The following is a 22,755-nucleotide window of genomic DNA, read 5'->3' as shown; positions in this document are numbered from 1 at the left end:
GATACAAATAAAATGAAAAGACTCAGTGTTGTTTCAGTTGCTTTAGATGCTTGTGAGATGCCTTCATATTATCAGGATTTGGTTAATATTCAAGATAACCAAGCAACTGCTAAACTAAAAATGGATAATGCGATCATTCCCAGGTACAAGTTCATGGTGGACGCGCTCAAAGCATACAATTCATTCAAGGCCCAAACACCAATTCAGCATAAACAAATAATCAGCTAGCATGCTTTTTAGGATATCGAAAAGTAACACCATGTTCAGAAATTTGTATATTTTATTTTGTTATGTGTTGCCTGGTTAGTCTTGAGTTTATTTCTGGTTTCATTGTATAAGTTGTAATTTTCTATCTCATAGAGTCAAGGTTAATAAGTTGACTTTTTTTGCGCATAAATATGCTAGTTATTAACTCATTGTAATTCACACAAAAATGAGTTAGTTTTTAACACAGGATCAAAGTTGGTTATGAGGTAGTTATTTTGAGAGGCTATAAATATTAGAAAGATAGAGGCCTTTTTGGATTTTATGATTTTGGGACAACTAAATTTTTTGAATTGTATTATTCCATCATTTTTTAATACAAGGTAGATTGGGAGTGCTCCTATGATTGTTAAGTGTTCATTTGCTTGATGTTATGCGATTATCATGTGATATTGAAATAACAAGCTTGCAAATTACTTTCCCAGTTTCATGAAGACAATGGTCATATAACCTTGTAGATTTCATTGGTATCTCTAAAATATATAGGCGTTATGCAAACTTAATGTTCTATTTCACTCTCCTCTCATGCGCACTCTAGAGTTGATAGTGACATGTCTAAAAGCCAGTGTAATCTAAATGACAGTCGTATGTTTGTTGCATAGTTTTTCTTTAACTCCGTTCATAGTTATTGTTCATTTTATTTTGAAAGTTAAATATGCATGAAAATAAAAATACTCCTATCATATGAGGGAGCTACCCCTCTCAAACGTAGAGGAAGATCGTGTTTCCATGAATGATCTATCCAACGGTTGGGAACTTTTTGTCACTCTTCCATTGGGCACATAGTAGAATATTTTGAAGTGACAAATCTATTTTTTAACAGATTTTTGGCGAATCTACTGGGGATTGCAACAAGAAGATGGTTGCCTTGATATTTTCTTTCTTTTAGCCTGCCATGAGGAAAGATGGTTCTTTTGCGTGAAAATTTGTTTCCTGTATTGCAACAGAATCTTAATTGGGTTCAAGCCGAGAAAGAAAATATAGTTTCACAGCTGGATACTTTATCTTGGAGAAATAGAAGAAATAGGGCTGGATACGAGAGAGTAAGCTTAATTCTAGAAGAAGAACAAAGACAAGCTAGAAATCTAGTGATGGTGTTTGAAAGAGTGGTTGGAATATTTTCTCTTGTGTTCCTAGGAATAAACCCAGTTGTTGAATTTAATCAACATCAAATTCAAAGACAACCCAGAAGATAAGATATTGTGTTTGTGACTAGTTATGGTCCTGAATCGGCATAACCCACCTGTCCTACAACCAAATCTTAATCAAGTGCAAGCTGAACAAGAGGACGTAATATCATAGTTCAATAGGCTCGCATGGAAGAGTCGTAAAAGTGATCAAGAATATCAGCAAGTACAACAAGTGTTGGTTGAAGAAGGAAAGTTTGGTGACCTTCTCAGGAGAGTACCTATTGGATAAGAGTTGATCATAATTGAAAGAATCGTTGTAATTCCAAGGCGCAATAGGCAAAATTTTCAGCACATACAAGATTAGTTGGAGCAAAATAATCAATAAGTACATTGGCAAGCAAAAGATATACCAGAGGTGATAGAAATAAGAGTATTATTGATCCTGATTTTGCTGAACTAGATAAGATCAACTTTTCAACACCTTTCATATTCCATAAAAAGAAAGTTAGGTCTACTAGTAGACCTTCTTCTCCAAAGAAAGCAAGTATATATTCACCATCTTTTCAAGCTTTAACCTTACTTCCTCCTCTTGTTATCAATTTTATACCACCAATCATGTAAAAAAAAAAATACTCCACCAATTCGCTGGGGCACTGCCATAGGTCCTTTGGCTTTGGGAAATCAGTTACATGACTTGCCAACTGGCTCAAGAAAGCATCTTCCAAAATTTTCTGTGGAAGATCACATCAGCGCTTTCTTTACCACATGTGCAATCCTTGGAGTTAAATATGAAGATGTTTCTGTTTGACTCTTTGTTGAAACTCTTATTTACGTCGCAACTGAATGGTTTAATCAACTCTCAACAAGTTCTATTAATAATTGGGTGACTCTGATACAAAAATTTGAAGACAGGTTCAAAACTATCGATGATGGGCACTTTCTTCTTGCACAGTTGACTCAGATGAAAAAAGAAGTGCATGAACCTATGAGAGAATTTGTGGCACGATTCAACAAACTTGTCAATAGACTTGTAGTTGACAAGAGACCCACAAAGGACAATCAAAAGTGTTTCTTTATTAATGCATAACCTCCTGATATAAGTTTCCAAATAAGGTGATGATGAGTTGTTGATCTTGTAGCAACACAAAGGCTAGCTATTGAGGTTGAAGATGACTTATTAAGTGCAGGAAAATGGAATAAGGAATTTCAAAAAGGAAAGACACAGCAAGTCAACCCTGCAACCACTGATCCAATGGTTCAAAAGTTAGCCAATGATTTGCTCCAGTTGAGGAAACAATTGCCACGAAATCCACCACCTTTGTATCAAGATCTTGCTAGGAGGAATTATATTCCTTATCAACAAAATTGACAACCAAAGCTTCCTGTCCCAACACCAAGGTTGGCCATTGAAAATCTATCCACAAGTAATCACCAAACTACTGCAATGTGTGACTTTCACCTCACAATAGATCATGATGGAACTTCATGCCCTGAAATGACTCGGTTTATGCAGATGAATCAAACCAGTGAAAAGATTGAAGAATATATTGAAGATGAAATTGACCAACAGTTTGGTTCATCTATACTTAACTTTTTAGAATATGAGTCTGGTGAGGAAGATGAGAAAGAGAGTGACATTAACAATCATTCTTGTAATGTCTTTACAAAGAATTGGCACCAAAAACTAGAGAAAAAAGCTAAAACTGCTACCAAAGATAAAGAAGTGGAAGATATTCCTAAGAGAATCTTATCCTGGAAGCAAAACAAAGAAGAACTAGGATCGTCAAGCAAAGCTGACAAAGTTGTTGATCACAGGGAACCTTCCCTTTAAGATTCTTTTGATTTTATAGAACATTGTAAAAAGACCAAGGTGCAAATTTCTTAGTTTGAGTATCTCAAGAAGAATCCACAGCAGTTGGATAAATTGGTGCATTGTATTTAAAAGGATCTTAAGCAGTCTCATTTTGATATACATCAAGAATCAGGTGAGAACTTTGATGATGGTGATCTAGAGATATCTATTGCAAAGGAATCATCCCTTGTTGCCACTTCCTTTGTTGATAAGCCCGATCCTTTCTATATATCCTTGTATATAGCTGGTTGTAAGTTAAGTAATTGTATTATTGAATCTGGCACATCTGATAATGTCATGCCTTCAAAAGTTTCTCATGCATTAGGTTTATCTTTGAATAAACCAACTGGTAAAGTGTTTTCAATGGAGTCTAAACAAGTTCCTCTTGTTGGACAAATCAAAGACGCTCAAGTCGCCTTAGCCACTCATCCCCAAAAGAAGTTAAAACTTAATGTCCTAGTTGATGATATCCCAACTAGTTATGGAATGCTCTTAAGTTGTAGTTTTTGTAAAGACCTAGGTGGTGAAATTCAGTTAGATTGGTCCCATTCTTTGATACCTTTAGGTAACAAGAAAGTCAAATTAAATCCTGAGCCTAAAGAAAACTATACAATCCTTAAGTCTGATGATCCTAGGGAAGAAATATTGTATGTTGAAACTGGTCCAGGTACTTATATGATATCATCAAAAGAGGAAAATGTTCTGGACGTCCTTGTTCCTGATATATCTTCCAAACTTTGGAGAATGAAATTTGATGGAAGCTCCTCATCTTCCAGTTCAAGTGCATGAGTGGTGTTGATTTCCCCTTTGGATGAGAAGTTTCCTAAAGCTTATAAACTTGCATTTGATACTACAAACAATATGACAGAGTACGAGGATCTTCTCTTAGGGCTGAATTTTGCTAAGGAGAAAGGAATCAAGAAGTTGCAGATCATGGGACTTGTTGAATTGATTGTAAATCAAGTAAAGAATACATACCAGAGAAAGAACAAGAGGCTAAGGTCATATCAAAATAAAGTGTGGGATGAGATCGAAGGTTTTGATGCTTTTTCCATACAAGCCATTCCAAGAGAATAGAATACAAAGGCAGATTCTCTTGCTATCCCGGCTTCTTTATTACTTCCTCATCCCGAATTTGATAAGGATGTCTATGTTTTAGAGATGATCTATCGACCTATTGTGCCAGAAAATAATCAAAATTGGCAAGTCTTCGATGATGATAAACATATCATTTTATTCTTGGAAGGGAGGGAAAATTTTGCCAATTTGTCTTTTGATGGGAACCTACCTTCAACCAGTCAGCAGACTACTAAAGAGGAGGAAAAGGAACCTGAAATTTTGTAGCTTAAAGGTAATACCATTCCTAAAGGCTTGGTTTCTCTCAAAAGTTTGTTTGATAAACATGATCAATTTGTAAAGAAGAAAGGTGAGCAAAAGTCCTCAAGATCTTTAGAGGTTGAGAAGGTAGACATAAGTCTTGAAAATGATCCCAAAGTTGTTTTGATTGGGAAATGTCTTACACATAGGGAAAGGAAGATAGTCATTGATCTAGTCACAAGATACATTGATGTCTTTGCATGGTGCTATGATGATCTCAAAGAATTTATGAATGGTGAATTCAAGCATCAAATTTGTCTCAAATCTAATTCAATTTCGTTTAGACAAAAATAGGGGCAATTCAATCCAAAGGTATCAGATGTAATCTTTGTAGAGGTGGATAAAATGCTAAAGGCAAAAATAATTTATCCAATTCATCATTCTACATGGGTGGCGAACATAGTTCCTATTAGAAAGAAAAATGGGGAGATTAGAATTTGTGTTGATTTTCGCAATCTAAATCAAGCGTCCCTTAAAGATAATTATCCTCTTCCAGTCATGGATCATCTTCTTCAAACTATTTCTGGATCTGAAATGATGTCCATGCTTGATGGTTTTTTGGGTTATAATTAGATCAGTGTGGATCAAGAGGATCAACACAAGACTTCTTTTACTACTCCATGGGGAACCTTTGCTTACAACCGAATGCCTTTTGGTTTGATTAATGTTGGTGCCACTTTTTAGCATGCGATGGATATTTCCTTTGGTGATTTAAGAAATAAAATTATTGTTGTTTATTTGGATGACTTAACTGTATTTTCCAAGAAATGAGAAGAGCATGCATATCATCTTGAATGTGTGTTGCAGCGACGTAGGAAGCAAGGAATCTCCTTGAATCCAAAGAAATCAATTTTTGGAGTGACTAAAGGAAAGTTGTTGGGTCAAATCGTTGCAAAGGAAGGGATTCACATCGATCCTGAGTGAGTCAAAGCCATTCAGTAGTTGCAGTTACCTTCTAGTAAGTGTGGAGTTTGCTCATTCTTTGGCCAAATCAATTTCATAAGGAAATTCATCCCATATTTTCTGAGATCACAAAATCAATTGTGGAGATGATGAAAGATAATGTGGTTTTCAAATGGTCAAAGGAAGGAAAGCGAGCATTCAATCAAATGAAGTCAGCTATAGCAGATGTGCCCACATTGATGTATCCAGACTTCAACAAGGATTTCAATATTTATTGCTATGCTTCAGATTCCACTTTGTTTGCAATCTTAACTCAAAATAATAATGATAATACCGAGGCACCAATCACTTTCATGAGAATTCCGTTGAAGAAACATGAACTGAAGTATTCTGTTGTTGAAAAGCAAGCTTTTGCAGTGGTGAAGGCTGTGAAGCAATTTTGTTTCTATATTTTGAATTCACACTCTAAAGTATATGTTCCAGATACTGTCGTAAAGACAATTCTTACTCAATAGGAGATTGTATCGAGCAAGAGAGCTTCTTGGATTGCAAAGGTTCAGGAGTATGATATTGACATCAAACCTACTAAGCTTGTCTGAGGGTGAGGATTATGCAAGTTGTTGGCTGAAAATACTTCAGAAGGAGAAATTATTTCAGAGTCTGAATTGCCTTTAGTTTTGTTCATTAGCACCACAGATGATTGGTTTACTAATATAGCCTACTATCTCACATATGGAGAATGTCCGGCTCATCTCACCCCTAAGGAGAAACGGACCGTCAAGTTGAAGGCAGCAAAATATATCATCTGGGGTGATGTCATGTACAAAAAGGGGATCGATGGTACTTTCCTAAGATGTGTGGATAAAGAGAAAAGATAGAAGCTTCTTAAGTTATTTCACAATGAAGCATGTGGTGGGAATTTCTCTTCCTCAGTAATGGCATACAAGATACTAAGAAATTGTTACTATTGGCCTGAGATGTTCAGGGATGCTGATGAGTGGGTGAAGAAATGTGACACATGTCAGCAGTTTAAAGGAAAAGTACAACTTGTTGCTTTTCCATTAAAGCCAATAATCATAGAGGAGCCTTTTCAACAATGGGGTTTGGATTTCATCGGTCCTATTCATCCTCTATAGTGCAAATCTACTCATATCCTATTAGCTATGGATTATTTTACTAAGTGGGTCGAGGCTGTTCCAGTGAAACAAACAACATCAGAGGTAGTTTCCAACTTCATTAGGCAAAACATCTTAGTAAGATATGGAGTCCCGCATAAGATTGTTACTGATAATGCTATCAATTTCTCTTCCCATGAGATATCATATTTTTGTTACAAATATGGAATCATTCTCTCTCATGCATCCGACTATTACCCAAAGGGAAATTGTTAAGCTGAAGACAGTAATAAGAATATTATTACTATTCTCCGGAAGCTAGTTGATGAAAATCAAAGAACATGGCATAAACATTTGTATGAGGCATTATGGGCTGATCGCACCACAAAGAAAAGAGCTATTGGGTTATCTCCTTTTGAAATAGTTTATGGAACAAAAGCAAAGTTGCCTATTCCTTTGGAGTTAGATTTTCTCAAATTGCAGGAATTTTGGAGAATTATGAATTCAAAGATGCTTTAGAAAAGCAAGTGTTGTATTTGACCAAGATGAAACAACAAAGAGAGGCAATGGTTGATAGAATTAGAGAACACCAAATGCGAGTCAAGGAATTGTTTGATAGAAGAGCAAGAGAAAGATCATTCCGTGTTGGTGACTTGGTTTTGTTATGGGATAAAAGAAGAGAGCCAAAGGGAATGCATGGTCAGTTAAATTCACTTTAGAGAGGGCCTTTCCAAATCAGGTAGGTTTGCTGTGAGAATTCATTCTACTTGGCATATATGGATGGAATACATTTGCCCCTTCCTTACAGCAGGCAACATTTAAAACTTTATAATCAGTAGGGCGGATTGTCATTCATCCATGTACATAGGATAAATAGTTTTTTGTCTTTGTCCCAGTTTTGTTGTGTAGTGAAGGACTTTTATTTCCTTCATGTTTTTGTCCTTCTTGTCTTCTACATGTTTTTGTCTTTCATCTCTCTAGACTCTGACCCAATGAATTGTGCACTAGTCTGCAAAACTAGAGATTTTGGGTTCATCCTGCATCCTTTGCAGTCCTTGTCCCTAGTTAGAGCCAGCTATTGCCCCCATATTTGGCATACCTTTAAGCTAAACTTCAAATTAGTCTCAATGTCTAATAAAGGTCCAATGGGTGTTTATGCGTAAGTAATGAGCACGTTGTCCAAGGTCATTTCTAGACAAAATATGAAAAATGGAAGAATATTGAAAAATACCACAAATTGAGGGATATCAGTTGATAGTCAGGATTTAAGTGTCATTTTGTATCATGTGGCCAACTTTCACTTGAACCCAGTTCATACTTTGTCATATTTTAAACCTTCAATTTTTGGTGTCTGTTGCCTAGAAATGATTAAAATCTCTCATTTTAGGATTTGTCATGAGGATTAAATGGTTTTGTTAGCTTGCTTCCCTATCATCAATGTGTGTTTCAAATTTTAGGACTTAACTCCCTACCGTTTGGAAGATATGGTCATTTTTCTCAAACATGTGCATTAAATTTAAAATATTTAAATTCTTTTTCAAATAAATAATTTTATTTTCATCTCTCCTTTATTATTCTCCATGGTCGATGAGTCAAGGTCATGAATTTTTAAAAAAAAATGGTTAAAGATGCTCCATTTTCAAACATTTTTAACCCATAACCCTAACCTTTGCAAAAATGTTTAGAAATGCTCTGTTTTGGAGCATTCTTAACCCATATTTCTAACCTCTCACAAATAAAAAAAAGAGGTTAGGAATGCTCCAAAATTGAGCATTTCTAACCTCATTTCCTAACCTTGTGGACCCACTTTTCATTAAAAGGGTTAGAAATGCTCCATTCTGGAGCATTCTTAACCTCTTCCATAAAAAATTTTAAACAAAAAGAGGGAAGAAGAGCTTCAAACTCTAGGTTATGAATGTTCATTGGATGTAATGAAAAGGAGGTGATTCTCATCTGGTGGTTGCAATGATGGCAGAATACACACATAATATATTTCACTAGATTTTGGAAATTTTCAAGTGTTGGCAATTGGTAAGGTTAATGAAAACCTCTATAACTTTTGACTCCATCATTCCAGCCAGTGCAAAATGGGAACTTTGGAACATGACATTGACACTCATCACAACATAAATGATAGTATTTTATCATATCTCATACTGGCGATTATTGTTGCAGATGTATGCAGGATATGGAGGCATCAACAAAGCATTTGAATTATCAGATGAAATGATTCAAAGTGCTGGAAATTCATGGAATAGAATGACAGTGGGAGCTTCGAACCAGATTGAAGATATATTTTTTTTTTTCAACCATTGGAGTTTGATACGCATGTACACCATGGGAGCAGAAAGAAGTATACCACATGATGTTTGGGAAGGCTTGTGTATAGAATGAGGAGCATACTAATGGCATGTGAATTGTTTGACTAAAATGCCTTGAGGAGATGTCACCTCATCATGGTGAGCAAAGACTGCAGAATTAACGCCCAATTAACTTTTCAAGCAATCTCCATTCTCCTTCACCTACTGGTGTCATCCAACACCATGTTGATACTGCAGTAAAAGTGCATATGCGATGAAAAAAGCTTTGACACGGCATGTGGATTGTTTGACCGAATGCCTTGAAGAAATGTGATATGGTTTAGAGAAAAAATCCGCAGAGAATGAGAGGAAGGAATTTGCAACTGAAAATGTCTAATAAAATTGTACATTATATTCCTAAAATTGCAATCTTTCTGTTCGCAAGCCAACGTGGAAGCAACCGTCTAACTAGTTAAGGTATTCATTAAAGCACATAGGATAAAGGAATTTTATCATCCATTGTCGTTTAGCTGCTTGGTAGACCATATGCAAATTGTAATAATCTTTAATCGCTATGAAAACCAAATCCATATGTTTGCAAAAAATGGGAGCATTGTGTTGGCACGTGAACTATTCTACATAGCATTATGGGCACCGTGGAGTATGTCATGAAGCATAGACATCTTGTGAAATGTTTGACAAAATGCCTTATTGAAATATGGTATGGTTTATTGCAAAAATCACAGAGTATGCTATGGGTGAATGTATCATCATGGTTTTATTGGGCCGATAATGGAGTTGTTGTTATGATATATGGGCAGCTATTGAAATACAATAATCATAGGGATTTATGTTATAGGCTATAATTGGTAATGTTAAGATATTCAAAGGCTTTCAACATAAGTGCAGAGCACATGAACTATTTTGACAAAGTTGTGAATATTCATTAAAATAGTGTTGAGCATGCATTATTTTTATTTGTCATGAAGAAATACAAGTTTCATAGCCCCGATTATGCTCCCATTCTCAAATGTTCACTTTCAAATATTGGGGATACCAAGTTAGGAAATGGGAGTCTTGTAGATTTCTAGAAATCAATGGAGAGGAAAGATAAGACTTTGATAGCTCAGAGGTTATTAGATAATGGATTAGCTCATGCAGCAGGATACCCCACATCAGTGCAATATCTGGAATTAGTTCTGGAATGCATGAAAGCATTTAATCGAGATGCAAAAGAAATTAGGAAGGTAGAAGGTAACATGGTCACTAAACTTGATCTAGTCTCCATTTTTATAGCTTTCAGGTTACCTTTCAGAGATAAGTTCATGGAGGTAAATAGGGAATATGCAAAAAATTATTTTATCAATAATGAAACCCAGTGTTTGAATAACATAGGCAAGAAGTGGTTAGCAAAACCAAGGAAAGGAAAAACACAACTTCCTAAAATAATTCACAGGTCTCTGCTGATGGAAGATATCACTAATGTGGTTATTTTCTTGAATTGGATCATAGGAAATGAAGACTCAAATGACTTGGAGGGGTGGATGTTCTTGTTCATTAACATCTATGTGAGGGCATACAGTTTATTAATTGGGCCGAGATTATTAGTGATAATCTTTGCGATCAGTTACTCAAACTAAAGGACAATCATAACTTCTACATGACATCGTACCTCTTGTATGCCATTGCTGGGATGAAGAAATGGCCAGGATTGAATGTTGAACACATTTATGGTGATGTGACCCAGATTTACAATTATCATCCACAATTGCAATTGGAGGAAAGTTATCATCACTTCAAGAGGATTAATGATGCTTTCACTATGTTGACAATAAGAGAGATGCAGGGAAATATTGGATTCAAAATAATCTCAGAAGCAACAACATTGATTCAGAAATTTGGTAGTTACTTTATACAGTTTTCAAAGTTCACATACATTTGGATAGGAGGTTATGATGGCTGCCCTCTCATGTTGCCAAGGTTTGTTGAAGATAAGTTGATCCTTATTGAGGTATGCCGACAGATTGCACAAGTCAATAAAATTTGCCAGAATAAAAGAAAGGGTATCATTTCTTTTCCCATTGGACTTGGTTATTATAGCTATGAGAGTTATTCAAATGCTCAAAGTATCGAGAGGTCTATAGAAAAGATTCGCATGTATCCTTATGAAATGAGATTTCCCTTTGATAGCAAAGGATATGCTACAGGAGAGTTAGAGCTCGGTGCCAGATTTGAACACTTTCCTGATATAGAAGATTTTTGGCAAGACTGTGAAGATGATTTTGAAGTGCGGAAAAGGGACTGGATGAGATTTTCTCTCAAACAGATAATTGAATATAGAATTGAAATAAATGTGAATGGCATCAAGGCTGATGAATATGATTTGATCAATGGTTTTTACTTTGAAAGGTTTCAACTTCTTCCACTTCCACCCATCAATTGGTCAATTTCAGAAATAAGAATTATTCAAGAAAGATTATCTTATGTGGTTTGAAGGACCCTTGAATGGGTTAAAAGTAAGAGGATTGAGTCTATGGAAACTAGACCTTCAAATAAAGATAATTCCTCAAAGGATAGAAATGGAGCACAAGGAAGTTCTTCCATTCTAGCTAATTCACAAAGATCTAACCCAGGGATGGCTGCACACCAAAATATTTCCAAAGGAGGTGATGATGGAGAAGATCTAGAAAAAGGGAAGGATCTTGCCAAGGCATGTGAAGTTAGTACTCTCATTAAGAAAAAGAGATCGAACATAAAAGGAAAAATAGTGAATCTTGTCCAGGAGCTTGAAGATGAGTTGGAAAGTGTTTCACCTCAACACCCTCCCAATATTGAAATTCAGGAAATTCTTTTTGCCTCACCATCTATCATTATTTTATCTCCTCAACATGGTGATTTTGTTATTCATGAAGAAGCTGAAATGAATGGTACTGAAATCCAATCTCCGTTTTTCCCAAATAATTTAACATCTTTAACCTCTGCATATGTGAGCAATCAAGAATCGTTGCTATCATCTTCATCATTCTAGTTACATCAGAGTTTGCAGAATAAGAAGAGGAATGTTCAGCTGGTAACTCCTAGTTTTGATGCAGTTGCAAATGTACTTCATAGGACAACCAAACCCAAGAGAACCAATGTTGCATCCAGATTGGGAATTAATCCATCATCGGGAATTTTGTGTGTTGAAGTAGTTCAACCCATTGCTGAAAAATATGTAAGTGAAGCCAGTGAGGCAAATTTTAACATGACATGGGTGGATCTAGGTCCTACAACTCATGATGGAGCTGTCCATAATTTTCAAATTTCAGCAGCTATTCTCTTTGAGAGATCAAATAAGGATAAGGAAACAAAGGATAAACTAAAGCAACAAATTCAGGTTCTTTCATCCTACATCAAATCTATTGTGGATTCTTCATATAGACAATTGGAGTCGACCTCAACTTCAACATTAGTGCATACTGGAGAAATTATTGAGAAGAAGGTGATGGAAGATATACACAAATGCAAGAAATAGAGTAGGATGTTAAAAGAGTGGATTGAAGAATGCTAAAGAACAAGAAATGTCTTAGCAATACACTTTGAAGGAATTCTAGAAGATAGTAAAAGCAGATATGAATGTAGTCATTTCCGAGAAGGTCTTCTCTCATAAAGAATAAAATCAATCCAATACTTGGTGCAAAAGTATTGTTGGCATATGTGCAGATTTTGATGACATGATGGTGTATGTTGTCATTGATGTCAATATGCTGAAGTAAGAAAACTGGCAAGAGAATCGGTATGATTGTATGAAGTGAACCGGTATATGCGAAAAGGTGAACCGGTATGTTGGAATGTGAACCGATATCTGCAATGTTTGTATCGGGGTTTTATTTGATATGACTACCAGTTGGTAGTCTCAGCTTCAGGGTTTCTGGTTGATGCATTCCAAGTCTGTGTGATTCAACCGATGACATCTTGTGATGAGTTAGCATTGAAATGAAGATGAGAACATGTTTCCACATCATCCTTGTGCACGTGAAGAATCTCCTTGAGGATCTTGCATGAAGAAGATTGATTCTATCTACCTCGGGAATGTGCAAAATCCTAGTAAACGGTGAAGACCGCGTGATAGGTTATTAGCTTCTAGAAGCGGTGAAGAACGGATGATGGAGAACATCTTGAGATTTGTTCAAGATTGTTTTACCCCATTTAATGCGATTAAATGGTCAGGATTGGACTGACTGTATTGTTAACCTAGATGCTTAGGGTTTTAGGTTTTGGCTACCGACCTAATTGTTGTCTATAAGGTCGATGATGGTTTTCATTTGAAGTTGTTGGCAAATGATTGTATGTGAAGTGATTCTTTCCAGACCAGAGAAGTGAGTAGATACCTGTAGAGTGTAATTATAGATGTAAAGGAACTGAAGTGGATTTAACTTGGCATTAAGTGTTGTTATTAGATCAATGTATTACCTGTTGACTTCTAACCATTTCAGCAGTTGGAAAATCCCTTTACCGGGTAGCTTTAACAGGATTTTGTAAATCCTTTAATAGGGTGACTCAAAATCATTGAGTTCTTCAAATCCTCTTGTGAGGTAACCTTTAATAGGGTTTTAACCTTTAACCGGGTATATAGCCATCCCTTAACTAGGTGATCCCTAGCAGGATCGGTTCCTAGCAGAACCTGTTATAAAGTCTTTACCCGGACTAGGCTCCTAATAGAGCGAACTTCAGAAGAGTTCAAGAACAACTTGTGGGTATTCATCCCCACCGTGGTTTTTCCTAGTTGGGTTTCCACATGAAAAAATAAGTGTGTCATGTGTGATGCTTTTTCATGTGATGTTTTAGTGTTTTCTATTAAGTGGTAATGCAAGTTGATCCAGTGGTCATTATATTTCTGATGTATTACTTGTTTAAGCATATGGGTGAAGTGGAAATAAGATATTAGGTTTTAAGCATATGGGTGAAGTGGAAATGAGATATTAGGTTTTGTGAAGATCTAAGTGTTACCGATTTATGACTTTTACTGTCACTATGTTTTACCAGTATTGCCTTGATTTAGATCAGTGATGTTGTTTACTGGTTAGTGTAGTCTTTGTTGTTTAAGTTGTGAAAGAATTTTTTGTCTATACTGATTCACCCCCCCCCTTCTCAGTATCTGTTGAGTATTTACTATTCATCATTATTCATCAACTGGTATCAGAGTGTCTTCTAGGTCCTCTATGCTATAAGCTTAACCGCTTGAGGAAAAGATCATATTCTAATGATGAAGAGGTAAGGTCCTAAGTTCAACTGAGATAACTTTAAGATATGGAAGGACATAATGAAGTTCTACATTAAAAGCATGGGTGCTCAACACTGGAACTATGTCCCTATTGGTACTCTCACTGATGATCAAAGAAGAAAAATTCAGGAGAATGGGTGAGTCATGGAATCTCTTATCAGCAGTCTATCTGATATTGAGTTTATAGATGTTTAGGACAAAGACAATCCCAAAGATGTATGGGATACTCTAGAGTCTATATATGACGGTGATGAGCATGTGAAGTAAGCTAAGGAAGAAAGCCTTTGAGGAAAATTTGAAGACATGCGGATGGTTGAAGGAGAGACCATTCAACAATATGGGATAAGAATTAAAACTATTGTTGGAGACATCAAGAGTGCAAGAGGTACAATGGATGATTCCACCATTGTTAGCAAAGTTTTGAGAACCTGATTACCGGTCTATGCAATAAGGGTTGCTGCTATTCAGGAGTTGATATCTATTGACAAGACAAAGGTATCTCTTGATTCTATCATTGCTAAGTCGACCGCATATGAGATAAACAATTATGATGGTAGTGTTTAGAAGACTGATTCAGCCTTTAGAGCATTTGTTGCACTATCTAAAAAGGGAAAATAAGCTAGTACCAGTTGTGAACCTAGACAAAGTAGGGATATGGATGATGAGGAGATCCTAATGGATTTTGAAGCTCTTCTTGTCAAGAGACTTCCTAAGGGAACTGGAAAATACAGAGGTAAGTTCCCTTTGAAATGTTTTTCTTGTAATAGGATAGGGCACATTGTTGTAAACTTTCCCGATAGTGATAATAAGGACAAATCGAAGAAGTTTAAAAAGTTCAAAGGAGAAACTAGGAGAAACTGTCTTGTTGTAGTCGATGAAGGTGTCACTGATGATGAAGAAAGTGAAGACATGGTGTTTGTAGTCATTAAGGAAGATGTGTCAAACAAGAAGGCTCTTGTCTCCCGCTTTGATAATTCTAATGAGTGGATTATTGATAGTGGTTGTTCTCACCACATGACTGGTGAACGGAGAAAGTTTCTGTCTCTAGAAGAGTATGATGGAGGTGTAGTCTAATTTGGTAATGATGCACCATGTATGGTAAAAGGAAAAGGGTCCATCTCTCTAAATGGAAAAAATAGTGTTGATAATGTGTATTGGGTAGAAGGTCTCAGGCATAACCTTTTGAGTGTTGCCCAACTGAATGATAAAGGACTCACTCTGGAATTCAAAGATGGAGTGTGAAAAATAAAAGGAAAGAGTGGTGAACTAATGGCCACCGACATGCAGACCAAAGGTAACTTATTTCAGTTGAATACTTATATCAGTCAATGTTTAATGGCTAAGTTTGATGATAGTTGGATATGGCATAGGAGAATTTGCCATGTAAATTTTGATAATATTGTGAAGGCTAGTAAGATCAAGGCAGTTAGAGGATTGCCTGTGCTGAACAAACTAGAGAATCCTTTGTGCAGAGAATGTCAACTGGGGAAAATGTCTTCCTCAACCTTCAAAGGTAAATCTTTCACAACAGATAATTTACTTGATGTTGTGCATACTGATTTGTGTGGTCCTATGAAAACTAGGAGTGTTTAGGGAGACAGGTACTTTATGATTCTTACTAATGATTGCTCAAGAATGATGTGGATCACATTCTTGAAAGACAAGTCTAAAGCTTTTGGAAAGTTTAAAGCCTTCAGAGCACTAGTTGAAAAGGAAAGCGGTAAGAGGATTAAATGCCATAGAACCGACCAAGGGGGAGAGTTCACTTCTGGAAAATTCAATAAGGACTGCGAAGAGAGAGGAATCAAGAGGTAATTGTCTTCCCCCCGGACTCCACTATAGAATGGCCTAGCAGAAAGGAACAACCGGACTGTAGTTGAAGCAGCCAGAAGGATGCTGATTCAAGGGAAGGTTGCTCACACTTTTTGGAGAGAAGCAGTGAGCACTGCAATCTACACTATGAACCAGGTACTCATCAAGAAAGGTAAGGATAAAAATCCTTATGAGTATTGGACTGGTAAGACTCTAGTAGTAAGTAACTTTAGAGTGTTTGGTAGAAAGTGTTACATCAAGAGAAGTAAATACCATAGCAAGTTTGATGCAAAATGTGATGAGGGAATATTCCTACGGTATTCCACCAAGAGCAAAGTTCTCAAGTGTTTTAACAATAGGACTCAAAGAATTGTTGAAAGTATCAATGTTAGAGTTGATGAAACCTATGAGAAACCTGAAGAAACTGACAGTGAGCGAGTGGTAGATGAACTGGTTGGAAATCAACCAAGTACAAGTAACAGTGCTCCTACACCAGTAGATGCTGATATAGATGAAGATGAAGATGAGGATGAAGAGGAAAAGCAAGAGGAATCAGCCAAGATCATTCCTATGTATGTAAAGCTACGTCATGATCCAAAGTAGATCATAGGAGATAAGGATGTAGGAATTCTTACAAGAAGAAAGGTCAGAGAAAATTCTTGCATGATTTCTGAATTTGAGCCCAAAACATTTAAAGAGGCACACAAAGATGAAGACTAGATTAAGGCTATGGAAAAAGAACTTGACCAGATAGAAAAGAATGGTACATGGTCTTTGGTACCCAAACCCAAGCACAAAAATGTTATTGGCACCAAATGGGTTTTTAGAAACAAACTGAATGAAGATGGCATAGTGGTAAGAAATAAAGAAAGATTGGTATGTAAGGGATATGCTCAAGAAGAAGGAGAAGAATATGGAGAAACCTTTGCTCCAGTAGCTATATTGGAGGGTGTTCGAATTCTACTTGCATTTGCAACATTTAAGGGATTCAAAGTGTATCAAATGGATGTAAAATCTGCATTCCTGAATGGAATACTTGAAGAGGAAGTGTATATAGAGCAACCAGATGGGTTTGACCTATCAAAAGATAGTGATATGGTGTGTAGGCTACATAAAGCCTTGTATGGATTGAAACAAGCACCTAGAGCATGGTATGAATGTTTACACTCCCATCTTGTGAAGATTCGATTTAAAAGAACAAGTGAAGACAACAATATCTATCTGAAGTTAGAAGGAGATTAGATTTTGATCTGTGAATTGTTTGTTGATGACATAATTTTTCGTGGAAATGACAAGATGAGCCATGCGTTTGCAGATGAGATGAAGAAGGAATTTGAGATGTCACTAATCGGAGAGATGAAGTTCTTCATTGTACTACAGATTCAACAAATGAAAGATGGTATCTTTATCACTCAGTCCAAGTATGTCAAAGAGGTGTTGAAGACCTTTGGAATGGAAGACAACAAACCGGTTGGTACACTGATGATGACCGGTTGTAAATTGTCAGAAGAAGATGACTCAGCTTTGGTGAATGAGATGGAATACCGGTGAATGATTGGTAAGTTGAACTATATAGTACACAACAGACCAGACATTGCACATGCAATGGGCATTGCTGCACATTTCCAGAAAAGTCCAAGATAATCCCACTTGGTAGTAGTCAAGCAGATTCTTAGATATCTAAAGGGAACTATAGATTATGGATTGTGGTATCCATACAGTAATGATTTCAATCTCAAAGTGTTTATCGATGCCAATTGGGCTGGTAATGTGGATGACTGGAAGAGCACAACCAGTGGTGCATTCTTCCTTGGTGGTAGATTAGTCTCATCGATGAGCAAAAAGTAGAGTTGTATCCCTCAGTCTACAACAAAAGTAGAATATGTAGTAGCACTTATGAACTGCACTTAGACAATTTGGATGAAGCATGTATTAAGTTGTTTCAAAGTCCCTATATATGAACCGGTGAGTATATTTTGTGACAACACAAGTGCAATTAATATTTCCAAGAATTCGGTATTACATGCTAGAACCAAGCTCTTTGAGCTCAAGTATCATTTCTTGAGGGAGAAAGTTCAGAACAAAGAGGTTGTATTGGAACATGTTTCCAGTAAGGAGCAGTTAGCATATATTTTCATCAAGCCTCTACTGAAGGCTACATTTATCTATTTAAGAGGTGAATTAGGGGTGCTACCCCTTCAAGAGGTAAACTAAAGGTATGTGCTCCACATCAGCCAAGTATTGCATTGTCAAATCTTTTCAGAATTGGTGTGTTGAAGGATGTTACTCCTCAGGGGGGGAAACATAGTAGATCATGGATGTTTGTGCCTCCACTTTGGCATTATTGTCAAAGGGGGAGAAGATGTGAAGTAGAAAAGTATTCTGCATGTGAAGCAAAAAAGATATCTGCAGTATTCAAGACATATAATATGGAAGAATATGTAGAGATATCTTTGTGTATTGCCATCAATGGAAAAGGGGGAGATTGTTGGCATATGTGCAGAGTTTGATGACATGATGGTGTATGTTGTCATTGATGTCAATATGCTGAAGTATGAATCGGTATACTGAAGTAAGCAAACTGGTAAGAGAATCGGTATGATGGTATGAAGTGAACTGGTATGATGATGTGAACTGGTATATGTGAAAAGGTGAACCGGTATGTTGGAACATGAACCGGTATATGCAAAGTTTGTATTGAGGTTTTATTTGATATGACTACCGATTGGTAGTCTTAGCTTCAGGGTTTCTGGTTGATGCATTCCAAGTCTGTGTGATTCAACCAATGACATCCTGTGATGAGTTAGCATTGAAATGAAGATAAGATCATGTTTCCACGTCAGCCTTGTGCACATGAAGAATCTCCTTGAGGATCTTGCATGAAGAAGATTGATTCTATCTACCTCAGGAATGTGCAAAATCCTAGTTAATGGTGGAGAGCGCGTGATGGGTTATCAGCTTCCAAAAGCGGTGAAGAACGAACGATGGAGAACATCTTGAGATTTGTTCAAGATTATTTTACCCCATGTAATGTGATTAAACGGTCAGGATTGGACCGACTGTATTGTTAACCTAGATGCTTAGGGTTTTAGGTTTTGGCTACCAACCTAATTGTTGTCTATAAGGTCAATGATGGTTTTCATTTGAAGTTGTTGGCAAATGATTGTATGTGAAGTGATTCTTGCTAGACCAGAGAAGTGAGTAGATACCTACAGAGTGTAATTGCAGATGTAAAGGAACTGAAGTGGATCTGCCTTGGCATTAAATGCTGTTATCAGATCAGTGTATTACCTGTTGACTTCTAACCATTTCAGCAGTTGGAAAATCCCTTTACCGGGTATCTTTAATAGGATTTTTGTAAATCCTTTAATAGGGTGACTCAAAATCATCGAGTTCTTCAAATCCTCTTGCAAGGTAACTTTTAATTGGGTATTTAGCCATCCCTTAACCGGGTGATCCCTAGCAGGATCGGTTCCTAACAGAACCTATTGTAAAGTCTTTAACTGGACTAGGCTCCTAATAGAGCAAACTTTAGAAGAGTTCAAGAACAACTTGTGGGTATTCATCCCCACCATGGTTTTTCCTAGTTGGGTTTCCATGTGAAAAATAAGTGTGTAATGTGTGATGCTTTTTCATGTGATGTTTTAGGGTTTTCTTTTAAGTGGTAATGCAAGCTGATCCAATGGTCATTATATTTCTAATGTATTACTTGTTTAAGCATATGGGTGAAGTGGAAATGAGATATTAGGTTTTGTGAAGATCTAAGTGTTACCGGTTTATGACTTTTACAATCACTATGTTTTACTGGTATTGCCTTGATTTAGATCAGTGATGCTGTTTATCGGTTAGTGTAGTCTTTGCTGTTTAAGTTGCGAAAGAAGTTTTTGTCTATACTGATTCACACCCCCTCTCGGTATCTGTTGAGTATTTACTGTTCATCATTATTCATCAGGTATAAGTTGGAAATTGGAGAATATTAAGTGATGCTTGGATGAGTATCAAAAAATATTGATAGCTTGTGAACAAACAAAGATGAAGTTAATAGAAGATACAATGAATATCATTGGTGATGTATCAGTAAAAGAGCAATTTCAGCAAATAGACAGTCAACTGCTCCTAAGCAAGTTTCATGATAGAATTAATACTAAATTAGGAGATTCACAGGTGTCAGATGCAAATAGAATGAAAAGACTCAGTGTTGTTGCGGTTGCTATAGATACTTGTGATATGCCTTCATATTATCAGGATTTGGTTAATATTCAGGATAACCAAGAAACTACTAAACTAAAAATGGATAATGTGATCATTCCCAGGTACAAGTTCATGGTGGACGCGATCAAAGCATACTAGTCATTCAAGGCCAAAACACCAATTCAACAAAAACAAATAATAAGCTAGCATGATTTTCAGGATATCGAAAAGTAACGCCATGTTCACAACTTTGTATATTTTATTTTGTTATGTGTTGCCTAGTTAGTCTTGAGTTTATTTGTGGTTTCATTGTATAAGTTGTAATTTTCTATCTCATAGAGTCAAGGTTAATAAGTTGACTTTTTCTATGCATAAATATGCTAGTTATTAACTCATTGTAATTCGCACAGAAATGAGTTAGTTTTTAATATAGGATCAAAGTTGGTTATGAGGTAGTTATTTTGAGAGGCTATAAATATTAGAAAGATAGATGGAAGGAATTTTTGGATTTTATGATTTTGGGACAACTAAATTTTTTGAATTGTATTATTGCATCATTTTTTAATACAAGGCAGATTGGGAGTGCTCCTATGATTGTTAAGTGTTCATTTGCTTGATGTTATGCGATTATCGTGTGATATTGAAATAACAAGCTTGCAAATTACTTTCCAAGTTTCATGAAGACAATGGTCATGTAAGCTTGTAGATTTCATTGGTATCTCTAAAATAATAGGTGTTATGCAAAGTTAATGTTCTGTTTCACTCTCCTCTCATGTGTAGTCTAGAGTTGATAGTAATATGTCTAAAAGCCAGTGTAATCTAAATGACAATCGTATGTTTGTTGCGTAGATTTTCTTAAACTCCAATCATAGTTATTTTTCATTTTCTTTTCAAAGTTAAATATACGTGAAAATACAAATACCCCTATCATACGAGGAAGCTGCCCCTCTCAAACACAGAGGAAGATCGTGTTTCCATGAACGATCTATCCAACTATTGGAAACTTTTTGTCACTCTTCCATTGGGCACATAGTAGAATATTTTGAAGTGAAAAATCTGTTTACTAACAAGACCAAAGGGACTAACACCAAGAAATACTTCCATACAGATGGAACAAACACCCAAGCAATCAACAACCAAGATAACTCCCAGAGGCCGACGAAACATCAAGGCATAAATGTAGATGTAAAACACAAGGGAACAAATGTACAAGGGAGTGTCATCAACAAAAAACAAGGCACTAGCCTATGGGCATGCAGAGCCATCTCAACCTATGAGAGACCAAGGGAGATTGACTTACAATATCCATGGTCTTCTCATGCTCAGACTAAAACATCCTCCCTAGGACTAAGTCACGAGGCACTATCAATTATTATTATTTTTAATTATCTAACTACCCATTCTCATTCATTTATTAGTTATCACTTAATTAAAACAAGGTAAAATCCCTTACGCCCAAGAGGTCTAGACCTCATGGATCCTTACAAGGAACCTCATGATAGTCCATCTCTCATGATCCCGAGTGTCACAAAGGAGCCCACTACCTTACATGGACCCAAAATCAGCATTACACGAGGCTCTAAATTAAACAAGTAAATCTGAATGAAACATCATGCAGTACCAAACCATGCATAACACAAACTCATGAAAGTTAACAACAATAAACAAGAGAAATAGGCCTCTTGACCAATGAAGTGAGTAAATCAAATCATAATACAACTGCAACCAATTAAATATAAAAGCAACAAGGTCTTCACACTTGCTGTCCTTAAAATCAATAGCATAAATAAACTAACTCCCATGACAAAACATCATGAGACATACCCAAATAACAATAAAAATCTTGCATCCAAGCAATGATGTCAAAACTGAAATTAAAATCAATCCGAAACACAACACACACAAGACAACCTCTATTACCAAAACACAACATAACATAACACATAAAATGACATCCACAAAAGAAGACAATAAATTAAGTTGGGGCAGCATTTACATTACGCTTGGCCCATGCTGTAACTCGCGGGCTTCATTAAAAAACCACAGCTGGACTTAACATTTAACATCTAAAACTCATGGACAACACAATACATAAACTCGCACGATAAAATAAAGTTACCAAATAGTTTCAGCAATTTGTATACTTAACTTTTATGTCGCCCCGCAACAAGGACTTACATTACGACAAATATGAAAACACATTCTAATATAAGATAAAACACTATATTAACAACATAGTCCCAATTGTACAAATTTACTTCCACACCCATCAGAATGAGTGTTTTGGTTTAGCCACACTCCGTTCAAATCAGGATACAACAAACAACAACATGTAAGCATACCCATCGAATGGGCAAACCCATTTTTTAGGTTACCCATCGAATGTCAAATACCAAATAACAATATATACTGCAGACAGGGTGAGTAAACCACCCAACAAGGTGGAATTTCATGCTACCTACCACGATAACCATATTGTGGTGCAACAACCATGATATAGGTATCATGGTGCTGCTGCATCCACAACACAAGTGTTGTGGTGCAACAA

The sequence above is a fragment of the Cryptomeria japonica genome, chromosome 6 (assembly GCF_030272615.1).
Source record: "Cryptomeria japonica chromosome 6, Sugi_1.0, whole genome shotgun sequence".
Lineage (NCBI taxonomy): Eukaryota > Viridiplantae > Streptophyta > Pinopsida > Cupressales > Cupressaceae > Cryptomeria > Cryptomeria japonica.
Note: the sequence above shows the minus strand (reverse complement) of the source record.